Source organism: Oreochromis aureus, linkage group 3 (assembly GCF_013358895.1).
Source record: "Oreochromis aureus strain Israel breed Guangdong linkage group 3, ZZ_aureus, whole genome shotgun sequence".
Lineage (NCBI taxonomy): Eukaryota > Metazoa > Chordata > Actinopteri > Cichliformes > Cichlidae > Oreochromis > Oreochromis aureus.
In genome coordinates this window covers 116270740-116281387 of record NC_052944.1, presented here as the reverse complement: position 1 = coordinate 116281387, position 10648 = coordinate 116270740, and the positions used below count along the sequence as shown (strand labels likewise).

The 10648-nt window shown below is 36.3% G+C and overlaps 1 long non-coding RNA gene across 1 annotated transcript; it reads left to right on the top strand.

The window, feature by feature from the left end:
* The first annotated feature begins 549 nt into the window (after positions 1-549).
* Positions 550-2658, top strand: LOC120437936. Its single transcript, XR_005611515.1, has 3 exons — positions 550-1053; positions 2301-2406; positions 2523-2658. It is a non-coding gene; the product is annotated as an uncharacterized LOC120437936 (long non-coding RNA).
* Positions 2659-10648: the final 7990 nt, after the last annotated feature.

The following is a 10648-nucleotide window of genomic DNA, read 5'->3' as shown; positions in this document are numbered from 1 at the left end:
AACCGCACACCAGCAGACGACATGGTGTACATTGAGAGAGCAGAGGAGAATCTAAAGCAGAAAGGAGTGGTACGAAGACAGTTCCCAGTGAAGCTGGCCTTTGCATGTACAATACATAAGGTACAGGGTATGACAACCACATCAGCTGTTGTCTCTCTTAAGAGCATTTTTGAGCCCGGCATGGCCTACGTAGCTGTCAGTAGAGTGGCGTCTCTCAGTGGACTGTATCTTCTTGATATGGAGGAGAAAAAATATTCACCAACCCAGAAATCACTGCAGCGCTTGAGAACATGAGACAAGCCAACCTTGATGACATGATGCCTCTTCTACACGTGAGACAAACACTGAGCAGGTCAGACGTTTTCACCATTGTTCATCATAATACAGAGGGACTGCCAGCTCACATTAATGACATCAAGAGTCACCATGAATTGTGTCTAGCAGATGTTTTGTGCCTAACAGAAACACACCTGCGGGGCTCTTTTTCGCAGAGAGTCTCCACTTGAAAATTACAATTTGTTCAAACGCAACAGACACCTGTCCTACACAAACTTTCCCCAAATGGCAAACAGAAGTGGTGGTGGAGTTGCTGTTTATGTGAAAAGTGACATTCAAGTGCATGAAAAACAGTACATCCATAATGTAACTGACCTTGAATTTCTGGCTTTAAAGGTTGAAGCACCAGTCAGTGCACTGATTGCAGTTGTATACAGACCTCCAGACTACACTCTGAGGCCATTCCTGAAAAACCTGGTAAGCCTATTAGACTCATTAGAGATCATGGACTGTCATCCCATCATAGTTTGTGGTGATTTTAATGAGAATGTTTTATCCAGTGCAAACAAACCAATCATGGAGCTGTTTGAGTCTAGGGGATATGCACAGGTCATCACTGCCCCTACCACAGAGAAGAACACACTGCTTGACCTTATTTTCATTTCTCAGCCAGAGCGATGTCTCCATTCTGGAGTCATGAAGACCTACCATAGTTACCATGACCCTGTATACTGTGTATTGTCCTGTGATGATTCATGATCTAGATCTTTGACTACAGTAAGTCATTTCTATATTTTTGAATGACTTAAGAAAGTAGAGCGATATTTAAAAGTTGACTTAAGAAAAAACGCCCTGCATTGCAGTATAATGTTTGAATTTTTTTTACAAAAACACAATTAAATGAATAAAGTAATGATATCAGTAAAATATGACAATTTTATTTATTACAGAAAATCTAAAAATCAGTAATCTATGAATGTCAGAAAAATCAAATATACCAGTTTAAAACGAACAGTGTGGGCATATCCTCTCTGCAGCCAGGCTTCAAAATCCTGCCAGGCTGCCCCAGTCTCACTGTGGCTGGGAGGGAGGGAGGGTGGACCAGAGGATTGCCCACACAACACATAAATGTTCAACAGCTTCTTCATTGTTTCTGAGAGAACAACACAGACTAACGGTTGGTTTTTTTAAAAAAAAGAAAAAAGAAAAAGAAAAACCTAATTACAGCAATAATGACAGTTAAGCCAGTTTATCTATTTTGAAATAATATTTACAAAAATGTTATTGATTTCAGTTTGTTATAATCTTTAAACTTTTTCAAAACTATATGATTATATTTTTGGACAAATCTTTCGATGAAACATACATTTTTATGAGCTTTTATCATGTTTCAGCCAGTGCATTTATCAGGGTGGGTCTGGGTCTGGGTTGATAAATGCACTGGCTGATAACTGCACATTTCTGGATTTCTGGCCAGAAATGTTTCAGCAGTGTTACATATGTACTACATATGTTACACTTGCTTTTTGTTACCAGCTGATACCCTACATTTGTATAGACATTGGATGGTGTGAGGCTGGGGAGTTGAGTGGAGTGGGTGGGTGGGAGGTTGTTGGGTTTCTTTTTTTTTTTTTTTTTTTTTGTTAAGAGAGACAGTCCTGTGTCTTCTCCAAGCTTCACATGTAAAATCCAACAGTGTGAAGCACATAGCAGCCAGAAACTGTAATGCCACAGATCAGAGAGGCTTCATCATCACCATCTTCATCGCCGTACAATCAGAGCGTGAGACTTCACATCTGGAGCACAGGAGAGATTCTGTGATAAGTCTTCCTTCTAGCTTGTCCCACAAGCAGTCGGTGAGATTTACTCACAACAAAAAGGGTTAATGACATTATTTTCATGAAAACATGTATTAATTCTTTGTAAGTGTTTAAATTGTGTTTTTGCTTGACCTTAGGAGTGTTATTTTGAGTGTATTTTAATGTCTGTACTCAGGTGTTTCCCTCTGTGATCCATCCCTTCAGAGCTGAGACACTCAGGACTGAACAGACTGCACAGTTTCTGTGACTGAGCCTCCAAAACACCTTCTTTGAAACCACACATGATAGATTTGCAGCAGCACTACTAAAGGTATTCAGTTTATTACAGGATGTGTTTGTTTCTTAGGACCAGCTCTAAGTGCACACTACCTAACATATACACCTTTCTGTTCATTACAAACCAACTACTCTGGATCATATGGCCAGTTGGCAGGAATGTTGCTGCAGGAAAACATCCCTGGAGACCACCATCATTGTCAGACTGACTGTGCCTCCTCTGTGCAGTGTCAAGAGCCTCCTTAAATGAGTGTGTAAGTTAACATTTTCATTATTTTATTCCCTTTGACAAGTATCACCGGTATTTACATTTACAACTACATATGTTCCTGTTTTCTGCTCTTCTTTTAAAGTCCTCAGCTATCCTGCTTCTGTGCTGCTTGCCACACATCAAACACTGGCCGGATGACAGGGAGGATCCACTCTGAAGTCACTGGACATGATGAGGATCATATGGGACTTTATAGTTTCACAGAAACGTTGTGCTCTTTGATTACAGGTTTTAAATGGACATAATGACTGCCTCTCTCTGATCAACAGGCTAAAGGATTGTTTTCATTGTTAGTGCTCTGTACAGTGTATGCTTATTTAATATTTCATCACAGAGCAAACCTTTGTTTATTTAACATATTTTTATTTTGTTTTAATGTTGAATTAACTGTGGGGATTTTTTAACTGGGCACTCAGGATGTCATATGACCAGAAATGTGGTAACTGGAATTCAACAGTATGGGGAAAAAAAAAATGCTAAGAACGAAACAGACGAAAAAACCCCAAGAGAACTCAAATTCATTCCATGTAATCCAATCTAAAACATTTTAAACTGCTGAACAGCAACACAAACAGTGTTAAAAAAACAGTGTTAACAGAATGATTATGATGAGTTTGTACCAAAGTTTCAGGTCACATGGCACACCTAGTGTGTAGTGTGGGGTATCAGCTGGTAAGTATAGGTTTTTTCATATTTGTGTCCTTAGAGTTCAGATAGATAAAGCCTTGTGTATAATAATTAGTCATAACCACAACTCAAAGTCAGGGACTAACTAAATTTGGGACTTTGTGTCTGAGCCCAGGTTAAAACACAGTGCTAAAAAGCATTTAGTGGCATGGCTGAACAATGCTGTAAACTAATGATACTTATATATCCATGTTCACAAAAAGGACTAATGTGTTTATTTGATTATTTACATGTGTTAAACTGTGTCACCACCTTAGGCTTTCATTTGAGTTTACTCAAAAATCTCTCTATACAGTTCTCTTTTACCACTGTGTGGACACTGTTTACATTAAAACATAAAAAGAATGAGTAATAAAAGATTTGTAGACAGATCAGTAGATTAAGTAGACCGATAGAAACAGCTGTTCAGCCATGTTCTAACAAACCAACACAATTTAAAGGTTCAGGATTGTGGTTTTAAAAGTTGAATTTTCATGTATTTCATATGTTGCTTATTATTTTCATTTAGTTATTTAATTTAGATATTTTTTTTTTTTTTATTCTACTGTGAAGTGTTTAACAAAAAAAGCTACTTTAATTTCAATTTTATTTGTTTGTTATTTTGTAATTTGTTCTTTAAGAATGGAGTCTGTGCCAAAAACTAAAGTTGAACAGACACATGACAGGATCAGATTATTAACACCTTAAAACATTGCAAATGTCTCTTTTTAAAATGATTTTTATTCTATGTTGAAAAAAAAAAAACATTTGTTGAACTAAATTAAGTCCTTTTCAGAAAGAAGCTGTACAATATGACTTAAGATTTTTATGTTATTTTCTATGAAATACAAAACAAATTGATGTATGTACTACCATTAAACATGATATACACACATGTGTATATGTCTGAAAAACATTATGCTGTATATTAAAGCTTGTATTTTCTCCAGAATGTTTGTTTATCTGTTCAGCTCATTTCAACAAATTTGTTTTTACATTTATTTTTTATTTTTTTTTATGAATTAGAGATTTATAATACATAATTCCACTCTTTAAGTGATTAGAAGAATATGAACTTTTGTTATTCATTCAGAGGTTTTCTGACTCTAAATTTTCTAAATTTTCTTTTGTCATTACTCATCTTTTTCTAATTTACATTTTAAACATGTTCAGCTATTTTCCAACTTCTTCTGTATGAAAATTAGCTTTCAAAAGTTCTGCACTTTTGTTTTCAGGTTAAAAATTCTGTATTTTCCAGCTAATTCAACATTTTTAGCTTAATATTCAGTAATTATTTCATTTCAGTGCATACATTCAGATTCAAGCATTCACACTGCAGTTTCTTCAGAAAATGCACTTTCTAGTTAGTGTGAATGCTTGTAAAAGCATTCACAGTATTGTTGTTGTAATCTTTATTATTATTATTGTGAATGCTTGTAAAAGCATTCACAGTATTGTTCTTCTAATCTTTATTAGTGTGAATGCTTGTAAAAGCATTCACAGTATTGTTCTTCTAATCTTTATTATTATTATTATTTCCTATTCCGTGCGTTTTTTGTATTCTCCTTCAAAACCGTTCAACTTAGAAAAACCATTCAAACACCGTTAGATTCCTCTTCTTTTGGAATGACTGCTTCTTCTATTTTTCTCATTTTTAACATTTATATTTTTAATTTTATTCAACTTTTTCAACAAAAATTTCCCATGTATTTCAATGGGGAGACCCTTCAAATCCTCATTCAACTTACTCATTTTCAAACTGTATCTACTTCAACATACGTTGACATAGAGCCACCATTCAAACTTTAAAACGAAGACAAGACATTCAACTATTCAACTTGTATTTATCTTTTCAATATCTGTTATACTTTTTCTTCAGTTCCAGTTTAAGTTTCATGATGTTTTTTCAGCCGTTTCAGAGTTTATAATGGGTGTGTATGGGACGGAATGTTGGGGCTAGAGTGAGACAGCTGAACTGCTAGAGTGAGAGGAGCAAAAAAATTAATCTGAAAATCTTTTTAAAACTGCTGCTGTGTCCACGGTGTTTGGTCTACAGGTATGATTTTACCCTCAAAACGTAGCCATCGCTGTCCTCTTTCATCCAATGTGTTTACTATTGTACTAGGTGTTATGGTTCTTTCATAAATGTCACAAATGCACAGCCTCCTCCCTCCAACTCCTCCATAGACTCTAATGTTAAAATGGCTCAGAAGGTTCGTTTGAAAATCAGAAGAGCAGGCTGTCTTTACACTGTCACCACGTCCATATAATAAACTCCACAGGCATGAAAACTGAGAATTAGGTAGACTGGACATTGCTGTCGCTCACGGTGAAAGAATTTTGTCAATAGGACCTGTACTTTTCATTTGGGAGCGATTTGTTTCGACCTGACTTTTCTGTTCATTTTAAGCAGCAAAAGTGAGGTGCATGTCTGTGCTGCGTGTGTATGGAGCCATTGGGTGCAGTCACTATAGCAACCAGGCTCACACCTGCCTGCCTGCCTAACGAGCTCTCTCTCACTGCCAAGATTCATCTTAAACACTTCTCTTTCAACTGCTGCTGTGTCCACAGTGTTTGCTCTACAGCCATCATTTTACCCTCAAAACGAAGCCATCGTTGTTCTCTTTCCAACAGCATGTCTTTCAAAGCTCAGAGATGTAAACCTTTAAAACTGTGTGGATCCAAGTGGAGGGATTACACTTTAGTCATTCAGTGATTCAAAGAATATGAACTTTTAATATTCATTCAGATGTTTTCTGACTCTAAATTTTCTTTTCTCATTTCTTAGGTTTTCTAATTTTAATTTAAAACATTTTCAGCTATTTTCCAACTTCTTCTGTGTGAACATCAGCTTTCAAAAGTTCTGCACTTTTGTTTTCAGGTTAAAACTCTGTATTTTCCAGCTCATTCAACATTTTTAACTTAAAATTCAGCAATTAATTCATTTCAGTGCATACATTCAGATTCAAGCATTCACACTGCAGTTTCTTCAGAAAATGCACTTTCTAGTTATTCTATTATTATTAATGCTTGTAAAAGCATTCACAGTATTGTTCTTCTAATCTTTATTATTCTATTTTATTATTATCTATTCGTCGCTTTTTGTACTCTACTCCTTCAAAACCGTTCAACTTAGAAAAACCATTCAAACACCGTTAGATTCCTCTTCTTTTGGACACGACTGCTTCTATTTTTCTCATTTTTAACATTTATATTTTTAAATTTTATTCAACTTTTTCAACAAAAATTTCCCATGTATTTCAATGGGGAGACCCTTCAAATCCTCATTCACCTTACTCAATTTTAAACTCCTACTACTTCCACATACGTTGACATAGAACCACCATTCAAACTTTAAAACGAAGCCAAGACATTCAACCTTTCAACTTGTATTTATCTTTTCAATATCTGTTATACTTTTTCTTCAGTTCCAGTTTAAGTTTCATGATGTTTTTTCAGCCGTTTCAGAGTTTATAATGGGTGTGTATGGGACGGAATGTTGGGGCTAGAGTGAGACAGCTGAACTGCTAGAGTGAGAGGAGCGAAAAAAAATTAATCTTAAAATCTTTTTAAAACTGCTGCTGTGTCCGCAGCATTTGCTCTACAGGTATGATTTTACCCTCAAAACGTAGCCATCGCTGTCCTCTTTCATCCAATGTGTTTACTATTATACTAGGTGTTATGGTTCTTTCATAAATTTCACCAATGTGCAGCCTCCTCCCTCCAACTCTTCCATAGACTCCAATGTTAAAATGACTCAGAAAGTTCCTTTGAAAATCAGAAGTACAGGCTGTCTTTACACTGTCACCACGTCCATATAATAAACTCCACAGGCATGAAAACTGAGAATTTAGTAGACTGGACATTGCTGGCACTCACAGAAAAAGAATTTTCGTCAATACGACCTATACTTTTCATTTGGGAAGGATTTGTTTCGCCTGACTTTTCTGTTCATTTTAAGCAGCTAAAGTGAGGTGCATGTCTGTGTGTGTGTATGGAGCCATTGGGTGCAGTCACTATAGCAACCAGGCTCACACCTGCCTGCTTAACGAGCTCTCTCTCACTCTGCCAAGGTTAAACCTAAAAATGTCTGCTGCATCTAAGCAGTTGTAGTAAGATTAACTTTTTCAATAGGTACAATAAGACAGATTTGACAGGGGTCAGTAGTTAGTATATGCCAACTAGTAGAGCATTGTGATTGGCACACAGGTTTTTCAGATCTGGGCAGTTGGAGTCAGTTGATGACTTTAAAATCATCCTTTCTGACTGGATAATTAAAGCTTACAGCATCTACCTGTCTGTAGTTGATTTTCCCACATTTTAACTAATGTTTAACTAATCTAATCTCATTTAATGTCTCTGTTTATAGTCTGTATAGTTTATCTCCCCACTAACAAACTTAAAGTAGTCTTAAAATAAAACCCACATAACAGTTCAAGATGAAATACTTTTTATTTGCTCATGTAATGCCAGTTGCCATATTTTTCTGTATGTCACTCATTCGCTTATACAAAAAGTACCAATTTGTACACTAGTCTAGTATATTTTTTTTTCTATCTCTCTGTCTCTCACATACAGAGACTAACACACAACATGTATATACTCATTATTGCTGTTCAAATTGATGGTCAAATTTCCAAGCACCACCTGAACGCCTCATCTGTTTTTAACCCATCACTGGACCAACTGTCGTCATTCCGCTTTGCTCTCTGCTGTGGTAAGTACAGTACACTCAGTACTGCACTGTTTTATTTTTATGATGGTAAAATACATGTTTGACATTTAAACTCACATATCAAGTCCAACAGAGTTTAAAAGAGTTCAAAGAATAAAGAAAGAAAAAAAAATAACCTTCACTATCATTTATATAGGTTTATGACATTTTGCTGTTAGCAGCAGTGCTAACGCTAGCTTCAATACTAATGCTAGCAACGATGCTAATGCTAGCAACAATGCTAACGCTAGCTATAGTGCTAACACTAGTGTTAGCAGTTGTTAACTGACAAAAGAATATTACTGTGATATTCCTGTGATATTTATTGGCGGTCAGTGAGACAAAAGTAACAAATGAGCTTTATTATTGCCATTGTGGCTTAGTTTTAACAGTAAGAGTGCTTTATGACTTTTGCTGTTAGTAGTCGTGCTAACGCTAGCTTCAATGCTAATGCTAGCAACAATGCTAACGCTAGCTATAGTGCTAACACTAGCCTTAGCAGTTGTTAACTGACAAAAAGAATATTACTGTGATATTCCTGTGATATTTATTGGCGGTCAGTGAGACAAAAGTAACAAATGAGCTTTATTATTGCCATTGTCGCTCAGTTTTAACAGTAAGAGTGTTAGTGCTAGCAGCAATGCTAACACTAACTGAAGTGCTAACATTTAGCAGGAATGCTAGCGCTAGCAGCAATGCTAAGACTAGTAACAGTCTAACAGTAGCGTTACATAAGCCTTACATAAGTGGAAATACTTCAGTTAATTAGTTTGAATTACAAAATGGCTGCTGTATCAGCTGGTGTGCTATATTACTCTATAATTACCCTGCTGACTAAGTTCAGTGTATCATGTCATGTGGGTTATGTATTTCTGTTAGTCTGATAACACTGTACAGACAACTAACATATTATTTCTCGTCTTACACTTTCAGGAACTTGACTGACACCTGTGCTTTGCCTGGTAGGTGTGCACATACTGTAAGAGAAGTAGACCAAAATAAAAAAAATAATCTGACTAATATAAGCTGTAAAGTGATGGGTTCAAACTTTGTGCTAGACCTTTTAAACACAATTTTATAATAAATACACATAAGTGCAGCTTAACAATTGGGCTAAAATATTTTTTTTCATACATTTTTGTCGTCACACATACATGTGAATAGTTAATGATTCACTCAATCATATTTGTATTTAAAATATTATTGCTGAATTTAATTAAATATTTATTCTTTTAAAAGTGCCCAATTATGCAACTTTTTGCACATGGCAGCCAACAACAGTTTAGCTTGAATATTTGTTTTGTCCTTTTTCAGTAGTCACAATTAGTTCATACAATTACCATGTGATATCATTTTAATAAAATTATTATTTTTTTCTCCTTTTTGTTCACAGTGTGCAGAAGAAGAACAAGGACCAGATCTCCAGTCTTCTCTCACATCCCAACCCCCAACCCCTCTATCCTCTGTCCTGCTCCACCTGTTGTCTCTGCCTTCTTTCCATCTGTATTTCACCCTGTGGTTTGTGAGAAATTTTGCCAAACCAAGAATCTTATTGCGGTTTGATTTCAAAGCCGTGTCTCTCCTGCTCTGTCTGTTCTCTCTGCTAAATTTTCTCTCTACCTGTTTTTCACTCTTTGGCTTGCTGCTGAGAAATGCACAAGCCAATAAAGCAATAAAGAGTGCATATTTTGCCTCAACCTTTGAACAAACTGAACAAACAAAGAAAACTCTACGGTTTGATTTCAAAACCGTGTCTTTCCTGCTCTCTCTGTTCTCTCTGCTAAATTTTCTCTCTACGTTTTCACTCTTTGGCTTGCTGCTGATTGCACAAGCCAATAAAGCAATAAAGAGTGCATATTTTGCCTCTTTCCTGAACAAAGAAAACTCTTTGATTTCCAAGCCGTTCTCTCTGCTGTTCTTTTTCTCTACCTGTTTTTCATTCTGGCTGCTTGCTGCAATAAAGAGTGCATGTTCTACCTGAGAACAAACTGAACAAATAGCCAATAAAGACAGTACATAATATTCTCTCGACTGAAGAACAAACTGTCAAATGAAAGACAACTGTTTCAGACAAATAAAAACTGAAATATAAAAATAAAGACAACATCTCCTGGTGTGTGCCACTCTTATCTTGTGAACATATTTTCTGAAGACTAAGAAACACTTGCAGGTGTGTGAAAATGCCAAGGAAGCAGAAAAGTCAAAAGCTGCAAAACAACGCTGGAAGAAGTTCCATGAGATTCACAGTGTACCAATATGTGAACAAGCTGAGTGTGATTTTCCTCAGAGCTCTGCAGAAGACAGTGTGTCTACAAAGACCAATTCTGACAGTGTCAAACAGGCAGGTCAACATGTTCCTGCACATGTACAACAGGTATCTTATGCTGATGCTGTAAAGAGGGACTGCAGCATGAATTTAGTGAACAACATGAGGTGTCAAGTGCCCCACAGGTGGGTTATGCTGATTTGTTGAAAAGAGGCCATCACAGTGATGTGGCAGGACCATCTCATGCAGAAAGAGTGAACTTTGAAAACCAGCCCTCTGTAACACATGTCTGTGCATCTCACAGCCAGGCACATCCTAAATATGGAGACTCCAGAAACCACCAGTGCACATGTAACTCA